The sequence below is a fragment of the Mytilus galloprovincialis genome, chromosome 10 (genome assembly GCF_965363235.1).
Source record: "Mytilus galloprovincialis chromosome 10, xbMytGall1.hap1.1, whole genome shotgun sequence".
NCBI lineage: Eukaryota > Metazoa > Mollusca > Bivalvia > Mytilida > Mytilidae > Mytilus > Mytilus galloprovincialis.
Window position 1 is genome coordinate 70384323 of NC_134847.1, and position 17154 is coordinate 70401476.

Below are 17154 nucleotides of genomic sequence, written 5' to 3' on the forward strand. Positions count from 1 at the left end.
CTAGGAGTTATGCCCCTTTAAACTTATTTACTTTAATGTACTAAAGCAACAGTTTGTCATCGCAACTCCTCTCAAACCACACAACAGAATTTCACGAAACCTTTTTAGATGAAAAGGACATATTATGTAGTTGTGCATATCGACAGGAAATTAAGATTCAAATTTTTTTCTAGGAGTTATGCCCCTTTGAACTTATTTGCTTCAATGTACTACTGCAACAGTTTGTCATTGCAACTCCTCTCAAACCACACAACAGAATTTCACGAAACCTTTTTAGATGAAAAGGACATATTATGTAGTTGTGCATATCGACAGGAAATTAAGATTCAAATTTTTTTCTAGGAGTTATGCCCCTTTGAACTTATTTACTTCAATGTACTACTGCAACAGTTTGTCATTACAACTCCTTTGAAACCACACAACAGAATTTCATGAAACCTTTTAGATAATAAGGACATACTATGTAGATGTGCATATCGACAGGAAATTATGATTCAATTTTTTTTCTAGGAGTTATGCCCCTTTGAACTTATTTACTTCAATGTACTACTGCAACAGTTTGTCATTGCAACTCCTCTCAAACCACACAACAGAATTTCACGAAACCTTTTTAGATGAAAAGGACATATTATGTAGTTGTGCATATCGACAGGAAATAAAGATTCAAATTTTTTTCTAGGAGTTATGCCCCTTTGAACTTATTTGCTTCAATGTACTACTGCAACAGTTTGTCATTTCAACTCCTCTCAAACCACACAACAGAATTTCACGAAACCTTTTTAGATGAAAAGGACATATTATGTAGTTGTGCATATCGACAGGAAATTAAGATTCAAATTTTTTTCTAGGAGTTATGCCCCTTTGAACTTATTTGCTTCAATGTGCTACTGCAACAGTTTGTCATTGCAACTCCTTTGAAACCACACAACAGAATTTCATGAAACCTTTTAGATAATAAGGACATACTATGTAGATGTGCATATCGACAGGAAATTATGATTCAATTTTTTTTCTAGGAGTTGCACCACTTTGAACTTATTTTCTTTAAGGTACTACTTCAACAGTTTGTCATCTCAACTCCTCTGGACCACACAACAGAGTTTCATGAAACTTTGTAGATAATAAGGACATACTCACGTAGATGTGCATATCGACAGGAAATTACAATTCATTTTTTTTTCTTATACAATTTTTTTTCTTACATTTATTTAATTTCTCCAATGACAATGTGGGGACGTGGGGTATGTGAGCGTGCTCACTAAGGTTCTTTAATTTAAATTCTAAATACAATTAATGATTTTTTTTTATGTAACTGTATAAAATTTTTTCATTGAATATGAAATTACGACCATTGCAAAGAAAATGTCATTAAATATAAATTGAGTCATCTTGGTTTACATTATCACTTATAAAATTTAATTAATTTCTAATAAGCAATATGTAATGTGGAACATTAAGGTTTTCTTGTATTTGAACAGACATTTTTTTTCTAATAATGGCACAAAAGTTCATTGTGGCACATCCATTTCTGCCTCATTTAGTTGATAAAATCAGAACATGGTGTATTATTTAGAGTATTATTTTTTGCATCAATTTGTGTAAAGAAATTGATTTTTCTTGTACAAATTACCATTTATTGTCAATATTTACAAAAGCCATTGATTAGTTTTTCTTACTACAAAAGGACATTGTGAATACTTTGAAATTTGTTTTGAAAATTCTTGGTACTAAATAGACAGGGCTCACGCTACCAGGCGACTTGGGCGAAGAAGTCGCCTTCCCGACCTTCACTTCGCTTTCCCCGACCCCCAAAAGCGAAAACAAGTCGCCCTGCTCTTGACGACAGTCGCTTTCAGTCGCTTCCGTCATCGGACATTTTCAATTTTTACCAAGTTGATGAAACATCAATTTTTTACTGATAATTAAAGAAATTCAGACATAAACGATTCATTATCTTTAGAAAAGAGGATGAAGCATTGTCTCCGCAGTGTGTAGCAGGTTATTTGATAAAAATACAACTTATTATCACTTCGTGCATTTCCGGAAGTCCCGGTGCTTGTTACTCGAAAACATACATCAACCTTAATTTCGGCGGCAAAATAAGTTTGTTACTTCATTTAAACGTGATAAAAGTTGACTCCAGTAAATGTTTAATCCATTTATTGCATTAAAACCGTCATGTTCCTTTCCAAATAACTTGTCAAACATCGTTTATTTTTGTAAATTTTCTTGCATTCGTCCGCCATTGACCGATTTCTAAACTACGGATCTGAACCGGACCAGCTATGACCGAAATCCGTACTTTTACAATAATTACTACGGACGCACGGATGGAACAGCTGACAGAAGAATATTGATCCCAAAGGGGAAAATTACGCATTCCACACACATTAAAAGACTTTTGGTTACATCTAATTGATTGGTGTATATAATTCCCTATATTTTTTTATGGATTGTTTCAAACTATTGATTAAAGTTGCTTAACTCTGAGACTATTCTACTAATATCAATATATTATGGCCCAGCTTAATAACTTTTATATTTTTTTATGAGATACACTGAATTTCATACACAAGATAATTTTTAATTAAATTGTAATTGATATATTATAATTTCTTTACATTTTTTAAAATAAATTTTTTTTTAGTGCTAGATATTTAGTTGGTTAGTTTCTCACAAGAACCTAAGTAAAACTTAAACAACTTTTAATTTCAAATGTTACTTTAATTATAATTTTTTACTCATATGAATTGAACAACATAAAAAGAACATTATTTACATATGGGCCTTTATACTATTGTAAAATCCAAACATTGCAGCGCACCGCGCGAATGAGCACTTCTCTTTCAAATCTCACCACTTCTCCCTATCAGTTTCAAAAAGAGAAGTCACTTCTCCCTATAATTCTGAAGTAGTGTGAGCCCTGAATAGAGTTTAAGGGGAGGTAATTACAATATTGCATTACTGTGTACCCTCTAATTTTACCCTTTACAAATGCATACAAACTTTGTAAAAATTGAACAACAAAAAACTACTGATTATTTTGATGGCAACTGATGATTAAAAGGAAATATGTAAGTTTGCAGTGGCTTCCATGCTTAACCTGATCTAAAATACTCTGCTATAATGCTCTCATGTCTACAGGGTGGCAAAATAAGACTCCATTAATATGCTTTCTTATGTTATGTTAGTGCCATGTAAATACTAGAAAGTAGACTTTTAGTTTTCTCGTTTGAATTGTTTTACATTGTCATTTCGAGGCCTTTTATAGCTGACTATGCAGTATGGGCTTTGCTCATTGTTGAAGGCCGTACAGTGACCTATAGTTGTTAAATTTTTGTGTCATTTGGTCTCTTGTGGAGAGTTATCTGATTGGCAATCATACCACATCTTCTTTTATCTGTTTTCATGTTGATATGGTACTAATCAATGTCTACAGAGAGCATTTTACCTTGATTAATTCTTTTGCAATATTAAGCATAATCAGCTATCAAAATAACAGGTGCTTGTTTCTATAACATAACAAAGACATTCTTATTCCCATTGGAAAGTCATATTAAAAAAACTTGTAATAAAATAATAATTTGTTCTACAAAAACCAATAAATGGTGTAATAAATATCTGTAGTAATATTATCTGGATAATAAAATGATTCTATATTTGGATGAAGGACAGGTAATTAACAGCAGGTGAAAATACAGGTGCACAATTAAAAGTGGGTATTGAATACACAGTTGATTCTGAAGTGTATTACTGCTTTCTATCTGTTATACACAAGCAGGTGAACATATCATTTGACATAGGGAAATATTCAAATTAAAGTGACCTTAAGAAATCAGAAACCTGTAGTAAACAAATATAGGTTAAAAATATGCATTTAAAGCCTATTGTTCAAAAGAGAAAAAAATGACATATTTAAGGGCGTTGTTCAGTTGATCTATGGGTTTGTTTCCTGCATTATGCCATTCACTTCTTTTTTTAAGAGTCTTAATAAGGAAAAGTTGGGTTTTGCGTGTTTCATCATTTTATTTCATTTCATATGAAATATAACACTTCAAAGGATCATTATGTAGTTGTAAAAGATTTTGCCTTTTTTCTTTACAATTTTAAGTTGCAGTTTCACATGAGATATTCTTCTTAAATTTTAAAGTTTGGCTTCAGCTGTTGACTGAACTCAATGCAACTAAACAAAATTGTTCTAATAAAAAAGTAAGATGAAGCCTGCAGTCTATAACTATTAAGAAATAAGATATCCTTTATAAAGAGTCAATGAAAACTAAGGCTATTGTGTTAAGCATTTATGAGAGATGAAATTGTAGGCTTATTCTTATCCACAGGTATCCAGTAATTAGGACTTATCTACCTGCTCAAGTAATTAATGTAAGATCATACCTGTAAAATTACATAACGTAGATATATATATATATATAGGTAGATCAAATCACAGAATTTAAAAGGCCCTACCAATGAGATAATGGATCTTTACAGATTAGGTATATATATTGTACAATAGGAAATAATCAGGAAAGTGTTAATTTTCCGTTTTATATGTATGGTGCTATCGGTGCATAAAGACCGATTGTTATTAAAAGTTTGTTTAATTTACTTTCAATTTGATTACGATAACAAAAAAAGTATTGAAATTGTATGGCATTGTAGAGAATTTTATACGCTGGAGATTTTGTTCGATAATAATTCCTTTTGTTTATTGTTATTTTGAATGCAGTGTACTTTGGAAAATAGAGGTGAGAGTCAATATAATTAAATAAATGGGAATATAACAATATCTGCTAATTTTTATCGAGAAATTTGGACTGCATTTCACTTCTCATTTTGGTGAATTAAGACTGATATGTTGTATGTACATTGATGGATTTGTGTTGTCTAGTTTTCATGTTTTTAATGGGATAACATTATTCTGTAAATCTGTTGACAGCATTTCTTTGAAAGGATTAGAAAATAAATGGTTGTCCACATGCAAGATTAAGGGATTACTAGCTTTGTTTAATGTTATGTTTTAAGCAGGTCTGGATGAGCTGTATTATCAGACAGCCAGGTGGAAGATATAATTGTAATCTCTTATCTACCAGATGCTGATTAAAAGATAAATGCTTGTTCAAACAAACTTTTTAGAGATTTTGTCTGTAGATAAACTAATCTTACTGCCATGGTATTTGACTTAGCCATGTTATGAACAGTAAGATCATTAACTGGACCATTAGAGATCTATGTGCCATTCTGTTAACAGTTTACTTTAATGGAGAATAGCACTGTCCAAAATACCTGGTCTGAGGAAGTTTACTAAAAATTAAATATTGGAAAACTTGTTAAAACTATTGGAGATATGATTTGTGTTTTTCAACCATTCTAAATATGATCTGAAATAGAAGTTCCAATATCAGAAGCTGGTATATACATAACCATTGGAAATCTATGAAATTAATATGCATATACAACAACATTGGAAAGAATTTTAGCCACTTAACAAAAATGACCAGTATTTAATCAAGTTATTGACTTTTCTTTCAAACTTATTTACAGAAAGTGAACAACCCTTGAATGGTTTTGTTTACATTGTTTATCTTCTGTCAGTTTAGCAGGTGCCCTCTGTTGTGTAAATTGAAGTCAAATTTTAAATGCTTAAGTCAGTGAAGTTACTGATCATTATGATATTTAATAAGACATTAGCTCTTATGGGACAGATGCTTGGTTAGGCATTGGTCAGTTTAATTAAATCTGACAAATTGAGTTACACCTCATGGTGTATGCACACTTGATGAATCACTGCTAACAGGGATTTCTTCCACTTTATTACCATTTGTTGATTGCTTGGAGCTGTCAGCCTCCTCTCTTCTGGAGTTAATTATCATTGGTACAAAGAAGGAAATCTTGGACAGTTTGGAATTACACACAAAATAACTGCCTGGACAAGGCTTGATCGAAAGATTCCTGATTTTTCTTTGATTTTTCTTTCCTTGAAGCATTATGCCAGTACTATGACTTTTGAACCATTTGGATGGAAAATATTTATATTCATATTTGTGTTCATATGACATCCTGAGAAATAAATCCAGCCTTAAACCATAACTTAAGCAACAGATTAATGGAAGACTTTTCAAGACAATGGCAATCCTAATAGTGGACAGGAAAACATAATTCACTTTACAAACAACCAAACAATTGGACTTTTAATGGATTACAACTTTAGAAAAATGTCAACGATTTCCTTCTAAAGGACAGGTGTGAATATTTCCCATGTTTTACTAAGTGTTTCAGCTGTAAATATAAAACAGAGACAATTCATCTGATGAGTTTAGAGATTTGGATTCTTTAAGTTTGTTTTGATTTACCATGTCAAAGTTGTTGAATGAATTTCACAAACAAATTGGCATAGTTCTTCCCCTAGAAGCCAGTGGACCTGTTTATGTAATTAGCTTGACCTTACATTGGATTAGACGTCAGGTCTAACTTTTAAGTGGTGAAGTTGATAACAAAATACAATTGTATTTCTATCAAACCTTTATGTAGGAATAATATTTGTACTATTTATAAGGACAACTTTAGTTTGCTGTGGATTGTAGAAAAGTTTGTTATCAACACTGATTAAATTTTATTTAAAGTTCTGCCCACTGGTCATTTAAATATCCACTTGAAAATCGACTTTATATCCTTTTATTCTTTAATGAGCATTGTGATAAAAATTTGGTGTAACTTATAAAAGGGAACAGATACTGTACTGGTACTAAGACTGTTATTATCTTTCATCCAATTACTCTTATTGAACATTTTATGATTGATTATAACAACTTTGTAAAGCTTTAGTTTAAATACAGACTAGGCTTTAAAAGTTTTGACTTTTCCTCCATAATTATAAAGCAGGGAAAGAGAAATAATTGAAGTGTCGCCACAAACACAGTATGAAACTGGGAAGGGATTTGACTGAGCAATGAGCTGATTAAAGAAAAGTGTTAGTTATAGCAAAATAATAGGAGGAAATTATCTAATTCATGCAGTAAAGTGTTTCTACATCTTAATTGTAACAACTTTTCAATGGGATAGAAAAAAAACCATGTAACGAAATCTGATAACATTTAAATTGTTGCAATCATACCCGTGAAACAGGTTGACTATTGTTTCATTTAGATATTGTCAGTAACTTATCAGGATTTACATCTCAAATGAAATGTGTGAAGTAGAGCAAGGAATTTGACTTTTTTTCTTACAAAGAAAAAGGATATATGGATATTAGTTTTTATTTATAATTATACAGCGCTATGGATATAATAGGAATGATCGTGCGAAGGTCTGCTTCATCTGGGGGTAAGTTAATACAATTATTTTAAATTTTCTGCTACAAAAGAACATGGTCATTTTTTTTTACATACAAGACCTCCCATGACCTCAGTTGTTGAATATTTTTATAATGTGACGAAACAAAAAAAATATAATTCCAGTGCTGAGTGCTGACACTTCTAATGGAACAATTTAATTGTCAAGATAGAAAGTTAGAAAAAGTATCAGCATAACACATTTCATTTCTGTAGCATTTTTTCACACATAGTTGAGGGATTTTGGAAGATTAAGATGCAGGGTGGAAGTACATGAGACAGAATTCTCCTGAAATAATAAGAAAAAAACAGTTCATCAAAGTATTAGTGCATTTATTGCTGTTCTTCATCTTAAAGTCACAATTTTTACTTTCAGTTTGTACAGGTTTACCTTTCTTTTGTAATAACTAAATTTGAAATTTTCAACAGAAGTAAATAGTTGAGTTTCAGAAAATGATTTAATATTTTTGTCTTCGTATAAAGTTTCACCTAATTTGGTAAAGTGAAATTATAATGACTTTCCTCTAATTAAACTGTAGAAATGAATACCTTTTAAAACCTAGTAAATCATTTTTGTACCTTGAAAGATCTTACATATAATTGATTGATAATGTCCAGGTGTAAACTATCTGTAATGACTTTTCACCTGTCTTTTGATGTCTAAGAAGATTAAATGATTAGGGATGTGTCTTTTTAAGTTTAAATACTAAATATTTCCTCACAAGAATGTCAATTCATTCACTGTTGATTTGTGGTTGAGCTTCCAGGTAAATCATGAAGATCCATAGGGCCATGACCTTATACATGTTTAATGAGTGTTGAATTTCATAGTAGGAAGGAATTTATTTTTTAAAGAATGATATGTTTAGTAATGGCCCTTTAGTAATACACCAAGGACAAATTTTCTGCATGTCATGCATAACATGCATTACTGCAGTTAACATGGGAAAAATATGTAATTGAAAGTTGTAATTACTTAATAGATTGAGTCTGACTTGGTCACTAGTGTTTTGTATGATGTCTAAGGTAGTGAAATTGTTCAAATTCCCTCCATACCAATGCATATTATGAGAAATGACAGTAAAACCTAATTCAATCCATACCAATGCACCTTATGCAAAATGACAGTAAAACCTGTCACCCTCTGACACAGAGAAATACTGACCTTATAGAAAAGTGACATTTGATAACAGGGGCGGATCCAGCTATTTAAAAAAAGGGGGGGTTCCAACCACATGTCCCCATTCAAATGCATTTATCATCCAAAAAAAAAAGGGGCGGTTCCAACCCCCAGAACCCCCCTGGATCCGCCAATGGATAGAGAATTAAAATGTGTAGACTATAGCTGGACAACAAGAAGGTTATTGGTTGATAGAGGTGACATAGTAAATTTGTCCAATATCTGTTATCTAAAATGCTTTACAGTTTTGTTGGTTAGCTCGCATTTCTAAAAAGAACAATAGTAGATATATTTTTTAGCTCACCTGGCCTAAAAGGCCAAGTGAGCTTTTCTCATCACTTGGCGTCCGGCGTCCGTCGTCGTCCGGCGTCCGTCGTCGTCCGTCGTCCGTCGTCCGTCGTCGTCGTTAACTTTTACAAAAATCTTCTCCTCTGAAACTACTGGGCCAAATTAAACCAAACTTGGCCACAATCATCATTGGGGTATCTAGTTTAAAAAATGTGTCCGGTGACCCGGCCAACCATCCAAGATGGCTGCCATGGCTAAAAATAGAACATAGGGGTAAAATGCAGTTTTTGGCTTATAACTCAAAAACCAAAGCATTTAGAGCAAATCTGACATGGGGTAGAATTGTTAAACAGGTGAAGATCTATCTGCCCTGAAATTTTCAGATGAATCGGATAACCCGTTGTTGGGTTGCTGCCCCTGAATTAGTAATTTTAAGGAAATTTTGCTGTTTTTGGTTATTATCTTGAATATTATTATAGATAGAGATAAACAGTAAACAGCAATAATGTTCAGCAAAGTAAGATTTACAAATAAGTCAACATGACTGATATGGTCAGTTGACCCCTTTAGGAGTTATTGCCCTTTATAGTCAATTTTTAACCATTTTTCGTAAATCTTAGTAATATTTTACAAAAATCTTCTCCTCTGAAACTACTGGGCCAAATTAATCCAAACTTGGCCACAATCATCTTTTAGGTTAGTAGTTTGAAAAATGTGTCCGGTGACCCGGCCATCAAACCAAGATGGCCGCCATGGCTAAAAATAGAACATGGGGTAAAATGCAGTTTTTGGCTTATAACTCAAAACCCAAAGCATTTAGAGCAAATCTGACATGGGGGTAAAATTGTTTATCAGTTCAAGATCTATCTGCCCTGAAATTTTCAGATGAATCGGTCAACCCGTTGTTGGGTTGCTGCCCCTGAATTGGTCATTTTGAGGAAATTTTGCTGTTTTTGGTTATTATCTTGAATATTATTATAGATAGAGATAAACTGTAAACAGCAATAATGTTCGGCAAAGTTAGATTTACAAATAAGTCAACATGACCGAAATGGTCAATTGACCCCTTTAGGAGTTATTGCCTTTTATAGTCAATTTTTAACCATTTTTCATAAATCTAAGTAATCTTTTACAAAAATCTTCTCCTCTGAAACTACTGGGCCAAATTAATCCAAACTTGGCCACAATCATCTTTGGGGTATCTAGTTTAAAAAATGTGTGGCGTGACCCGGTCAACCAACCAAAATGGCCGCCACGGCTAAAAATAGAACATAGGGGTAAAATGCAGTTTTTGGCTTATAACTCAAAAACCAAAGCATTTAGAGGAAATCTGATGTGGGGTAAAAATGTTTATCAGGTCAAGATCTATCTGCCCTGAAATTTTCAGATGAATCGGTCAACCTGTTGTTGGGTTGCTGCCCTTGAATTGGTAATTTTGAGGAAATTTTGCCGTTTTTGGTTATTATCTTGAATATTATTATAGATAGAGATAAACTGTAAACAGCAATAATGTTTAGCAAAGTTAGATTTACAAATAAGTCAACATGACCGAAATGGTCAGTCAACCCCTTAAGGAGTTATTGCCCTTTATAGTCAATTTTTAACCATTTTTCATAAATCTAAGTAATCTTTTACAAAAATCTTCTCCTCTGAAACTACTGGGCCAAATTAATCCAAAGTTGGCCACAATCATCTTTGGGGTATCTAGTTTAAAAAATGTGTGGCGTGACCCGGTCAACCAACCAAGATGGCCGCCATGGCTAAAAATAGAACATAGGGGTAAAATGCAGTTTTTGGCTTATAACTCAAAAACCAAAACATTTAGAGGAAATCTGACATGGAGTAAAAATGTTTTATCAGGTCAAGATCTATCTGCCCTGAAATTTTCAGATGAATCGGTCAACCTGTTGTTGGGTTGCTGCCCCTGAATTGGTAATTTTGAGGAAATTTTGCTGTTTTTGGTTATTATCTTGAATATTATTATAGATAGAGATAAACTGTAAACAGCAATAATGTTCATCAAAGTAAGATTTACAAATAAGTCAACATGACCGAAATGGTCAGTTGACCCCTTTAGGAGTTATTGCCCTTTATAGTCAATTTTTAACCATTTTTCGTAAATCTTAGTTATCTTTTACAAAAATCTTCTCCTCTGAAACTACTGGGCCAAATTAATTCAAACTTGGCCACAATCATCTTTGAGGTACCTTGTTTGAAAAATGTGTCCGATGACCTGGCCATCCAACCAAGATGGCCACCACGGTTAAAAATAGAACAGGGGTAAAATGTAGTTTTTTGCTTATAACTCTGAAACCAAATCATTTAGAGGAAATCTGACAAGGAGTTAAATTGTTAATCAAGTCAATATATATCTGCCCTGAAATATTCAAATGAATTGGACAACCGGTTGTTGGGTTGCTGCCCTCCAATTGGTAATTTTTAAAGAAATTTTGCTGTTTTTGGTTATTATCTTGAATACTATTATAGATAGCGATAAACTGTAAACAGCAATAATGTTCATCAAAGTAAGATCTACAAATAAGTCCACATGACCTAAATGGTCAATTGACCCCTTAAGGAGTTATTGCCCTTTATAGTCAATTTTTAACAATTTTCATTAATTTGGTATATTTATGTAAATTTTTACCAAATATTTTTCTCTGTTACTAATGGGCAAAGTTCATTATATATATAATTGTAAGAAGCAAGAATGTTCAGTAAAGTAAGAACTTCAAACACATCACCATCACCAAAATACAATTTTGTCATGAATCCATTTGTGTCCTTTGTTTAATATGCACATAGACCAAGGTGAGCGACACAGGCTCTTTAGAGCCTCTAGTTTTATTTTATTTTTGTCTCACACCTAAAAAAACATATGACAATATATAAATAATACATACCTGAGCAGATTGTAACTCCGAGGAAACATTGTCAACCGCGGCGAAGCTTAGGGATGACAATGTTTTTCCGAGGGGTATGAATCTGCTCTATCGCCCTCTCAGCTATGTGTTATTTAATTCATTATACTGAATGTCCTATCATTATTGTCCTTTACAGATTAATTTTATTTTAAAAGATTTTCTAAACAACAAAAGTGAGGCAAGATGTTTTATTTTGACAGTCAAATAATGAAATCGGAGTCAAAACATAGAACTTAAGCATTGTATTTACTTACTTCATGTAAATTCAATTCATTGTCCTTAAAATTATTGAATTTTGATGGGTCTGGACGAGAGGGTAACATTAAAAAAAATATTGTCACCCACTCAGCCATGGGATAGAGTAAATTTACACCCTTCTATTACCCAATCAAAATATGGCATTTTAACATGAATTATAATTTAAAAAAATATGGATACTAGTTAACAGGTACGTATGTTTAAGTTTTATTTTATTTTATTTAGTTAAAGTTTTGCATTTGGACATAAATTGACCAATTGGCATTCACTCAGTCACATCTTCTTATATTTATCTGTACAACATTTACGTTTTCTTAAGTTATTGATGTAGTATGTTTTGTATTTCCTGGAATAGGTGAACAGGTTTAATTTTGATCCTATTTCCAGTTGTAATGAGTAATAAGTCATCTAGTAAATGCATATGAAATATTTGCCACCGGACGTTGAGCAAACAACAATTAATCAATCATTCATCTATGACCCTGACCTTTTGGAAAGGAGATATATAGAAATCAATATTTGTAACTTTTAATTTTGTTCGAAATACTAAAATCAAGACAATTTCCTGGTTAAAAAATGTTTCATCTTAGTTGTTCATTAAGTCAGGAATTTGAAGATGTCAGATGTCAGGAAAATACATGAACTTTACAGAAGGTTATCCACAATTGCAATGTATAATCATTCACGGTTTCTTGATTGCTTTTCTTGGTGTCAACATGTATTTAAAGTAAGAGACAAATCATTGAAATTGCTTCAAATGTAGAAAATTACAAATCAGTATCTTTTTATAGACTAATTTGGTAATTTTTAGTACTTTGTGTAAGTTTAATGAAGATATTGGTTATTTAGAGATAAAATGTTTACCAAACCCTCCATAATCTGATCTTCTATACAATGTATTAGATGAGATTAGTGGGAATCAATATAGTGTTTAATCAGTTCTCACCACTGTCCTGAACTTAGGGTCATCCTCATAGTGGTCAATTACAGTCAAATACCTGAACTTAGGGTCATCCTCATAGTGGTCAATTACAGTCAAATAGGAGTTGACAGTGAATCATAAACAGAAGCTTATTTGATGAGTTCTCAGTCATAGCTGGTCAGCTACAGTAAAATCTGATTGAAAATTCTGATTGGTTTCTAATAGTAGTTTGATGTTTTTGAGTTTACATGGTTTAAAGTCAGCTGTATTTCCAAATAAATAGCAAGAGATAAAGATTTCACAGCAAAGCATTTTAATTGTATATTTCTGTGAGTGATCAACATAAAAGTATATTTTCAGTAGAAAAAAGGAAGTTTGAATTATAGATTTCTCTGAATAAAAGTTCAAAGTTGTCCCGAAGCCTTTTCTTCCTACGACTGGCAAGTTTTTCCTATTCTTAACATATTGTAAATCTTCAGCCAGACTTTTAGTAATCTGGAGTTATTTTCACCTACACTAATAGGTCTTTGGAAGATAAGAGATTGGTCAATCGATTCCAAATCCTTCCTATTAATTGTTAGTATATTCTTTGAGACAAGTAGTTGACATTTAAGGGGATTTTATTGCATCATCGTTATCTAAAACTTCTAAAATCGTTACAAACAATCAATCATCGGAGACTGGTTCAGACAATATTGATTCTACTGTTCAAAGATTGGAAATAGATTCAATTAATTCAGGATTTTCCCTCATACAAGATTTTAAAAGATATGAAAATTGTGAAAACTAAAGAAGGAGCATCATTTTAAATTAAATGAAGGTATGTTCATTTGTACTTTAATTTATTGTTTTCAGAGATTAGTTGATTGTATATGATACAGGTATGCTAATGAAAATACATTGAGTTGATTGTATATGATACAGGTATGCTAATGAAAATACATTGAGTGATTGTCAGTTACCTTGGCTCTCTAATTCCAATGCTTTGTTTAGCAGATCAAAATTAAATGTTTTCTGCATTTTTATATATTTTTTTACTTCTGTTGAATTGAGAACTTAAATTAGATATTTGTATTACCACTTGTAGAATATTGTATTTGATTGAATTGTTTTATGTAAGGTTTTGTAAAGTGAAACATGTTATTAAACTTTTGAAGAGAACTTTACGATGCAGATTTTGTAATCTGTAACCATTATATAAAAATATATTGATGTAACTATTTCAGTTGATTTAGCAACTTTTCATTCTATCCTTGATTGTTTTGTTTTTCAATTGCATGAAACCACACACTTAAAGCATGATAGATTTTAAATTAAATATGGATTTAATGCCTCTCTGGACAAAGACAGCTACATTTTGTATTTCTAAACATGTAACCTTGTTTTAAAATGTCTAGAATTTTTTTACTTTAATGATGTAAGGAATATATCGTATTCCTGTTTTAAATGAGAATTTGATATATTCAATTTAAAAACATCAATTTTTGATTATTTATGAGGCAAGTTTGAAATTTCAAATTAAAAGTATCTAACGTACCCAGATTGCACCTATTTAGCAAAAATAGCAGCGGAAATCTTACATTAGGTTTCCTAGAGGCTGAACAATTTGTATTTCAATGATTTAATACTATGCACGTCCTTCAACATAGGTAAAAATATTTAGATATTTACAAATGTTCTCAGTATTTATCAATAGATGAAGTGTTTACTGAAAAAGCAAAATGTGTGTAAACATCGCCATGCAAAGTCATCAAAACGTCATCTTTTTAAAATTAACAAATACAATATGTTACAAGTATCCATTTCTTAAAAAATGCAGAGTATTGAGCATGGACAAATATCCATTTGTTCAAAATATTTGAAGAGATTAAGCAAAAGCTCTGTTATTGGACTTTTGACAATGCAAATATAAACATAGATTCAATTAGGGTACTCATCATTACAGAATCATTGATGGTTTAGAGGTCAGTTCAGACCAACTTTTCTATGATTCCATATGGATTGAAAATGAAATGTGTGTACCTATATAATAAAGAACGACACGGCTACAAAATAAACACAAAATGGAAATTTAGGTCTTGATCATTAAAAAACATAGTTAAAAAAAAAATTGTCAAAATAGGTGCAATTTGGGAACATGTAGCAATGTGTCACGTTACATGTATACAAAAATAAAAAATAAAAAATAATTTCAAATGATATTTTTTCTTGGTCTGTTTACAGTCACATGTTTTGATAGTTGTACCTTATTATGTTACTGTATTAATATGCAGTTGATTAATCTTTTTCAGGTTAATTATTTGAATTGATGGAATTTAACTTTTAATATATTTTTAGTATTTTGCTGTGCCTGGACATACAAATTTCTATTTATCAAAGTCTAAGTAACTTTGAAATGATTAGAAGTGTGATCAACTGCTTAAATTGTTGTAAATAAATTTGAGAATGAATTGGGAATATTTCAAAGAGACAACATTTCGACAAAAGAGCAGACAACAGCCGAAGGCCACCAATTGGTCTTCAATGCAGCATGAAAATGTAGTCTTTATTTATGATGATGATTATAATGGATGGCTGTTTAATATATAGTGGCAAATTGAGTTTATGTTCTTGAAAAATCTGGTTAAGCATATCTGAGTCGAGTACAATCATAGGTATGTGAAACCTGCTTTGTACTAGGCAGCAGTGAGTGTCACACTGTGCCAATTGTTAAATGTCCTAGTTTCACAAGATAACAGTCCACAGAAAGACATGTCACCTTCCGGAGCACCTCAGATCACTCCCAGTTTTTGGTGGGGTTCGTGTTGCTTAGTCAATTGTTTTCTATGTTGTGTCATGCATACCCGTAGTCAGGGGGGTTCGGGGGGTTCGGACGAACCCCCCCCCCCTTGAAATCAAATAAGCACTGTTAAAGTCAACGTCTTGTTCAAATTGTGACTGTTAAAGTCGAGTTCATGAGTCCAACGAACGAACCCCCCCTTGGAAATTCCTGGCTACGGGCCTGTCATGTGTACTATTATTTGTCTGTTTATCTTTATGTTTTAACCATGGCATTGTCAGTTTATTTTCCGATCGATGAGTTTGAATGTCCCTCTGGTATTTTTCACCCCTCTTTTACAAAGACACATTGTTCTGACACATTGCTATGGAACAGACAAATTTTAACTCTTTCTTCTTAACCAAGTTAATGCTGCATGTTTTAAAAGATATGAGTTTTAATTTAGTCTTTGGTTTGACTTGAGCACACATATGCTATCTTAAAGATGGTATCTTATTACACATGGTTGGCTTTTTCTTTTTTTTCTTTGGTTTATATGGTCACATATTTTCCAATATACATTTTGTATTTTTTTAACATTTTGACATATTGACTTGACGTTACTATATTTAGAAATGATATTGACGCCATGTAACTAGAAATAATAACATAGTGTCAATCTCATATCAAGTCTCAATGATTGATAAACATGGCTGACAATAGATGCTTTAGCTCTGGATAATACAAATGGCTTTCTTTCTGATTTGTCAAGAAAACTTTTGATCAATGTACTTGTATTGAACCTTCACTTAAGCATTGACGGTACTTTTTGATGAATTTGGATTGTATCACTCAATAAGGTGTCACCTTATCACAAAAGTGATTAAAGATTTTTAATTGGAAAATGCTTCATTTCACAACACCATTAACAATAATGAAATTCTCATTAACTAATGCATCATATTGCATAATAGCCTGCTTGCATGTAAGTGACACGAAAATTGACTTTAGCTCTGAAATCGGCATTCGCATCATCGCAATAATAAGACTCCAATTTCCTTTTCTTATTTTAATGTGTTATATGAGCGACAGGTCTATATCTGGTTAACGTGTAAGATTTCTGTTGTTACAGAATGTCATTTAGTGAACAAAATTTGCATTTATGCAAATCTTTGGATTCCAACTATGATCAAATGTCTTAGCTAAGTGTGGTATTGTAGGTTAAGTGGATATTTATAAAACAATAGGTTGAGGGAAAACCAAAAGTACTGGAATTCCCTATGCTTGTTTACCTGACGTAATTGGTTATACATGTAGAAGAAATTGGCATTTGTTGAAATAATTGCAGACATTTAAATTTAACAAATGATTATGATATAGTTTTCTGAAATTGCTTATTATTTAAGTACTAAAAAGAACAAAAGAGTAAATGTATCAATACCTGTATAGTACAATGGAAAACTGATATATGTATTGACAAACATTACTAATTACGG

At 31.9% G+C, this 17154-nt stretch overlaps 1 protein-coding gene across 10 annotated transcripts in view; it reads left to right on the forward strand.

The window, feature by feature from the left end:
* Positions 1 to 17154, forward strand: part of LOC143048264 (protein still life, isoform SIF type 1-like) — a 96671-nt gene that overhangs the window by 41987 nt on the left and 37530 nt on the right. The gene's annotated exons all lie outside the window — the stretch shown is intronic.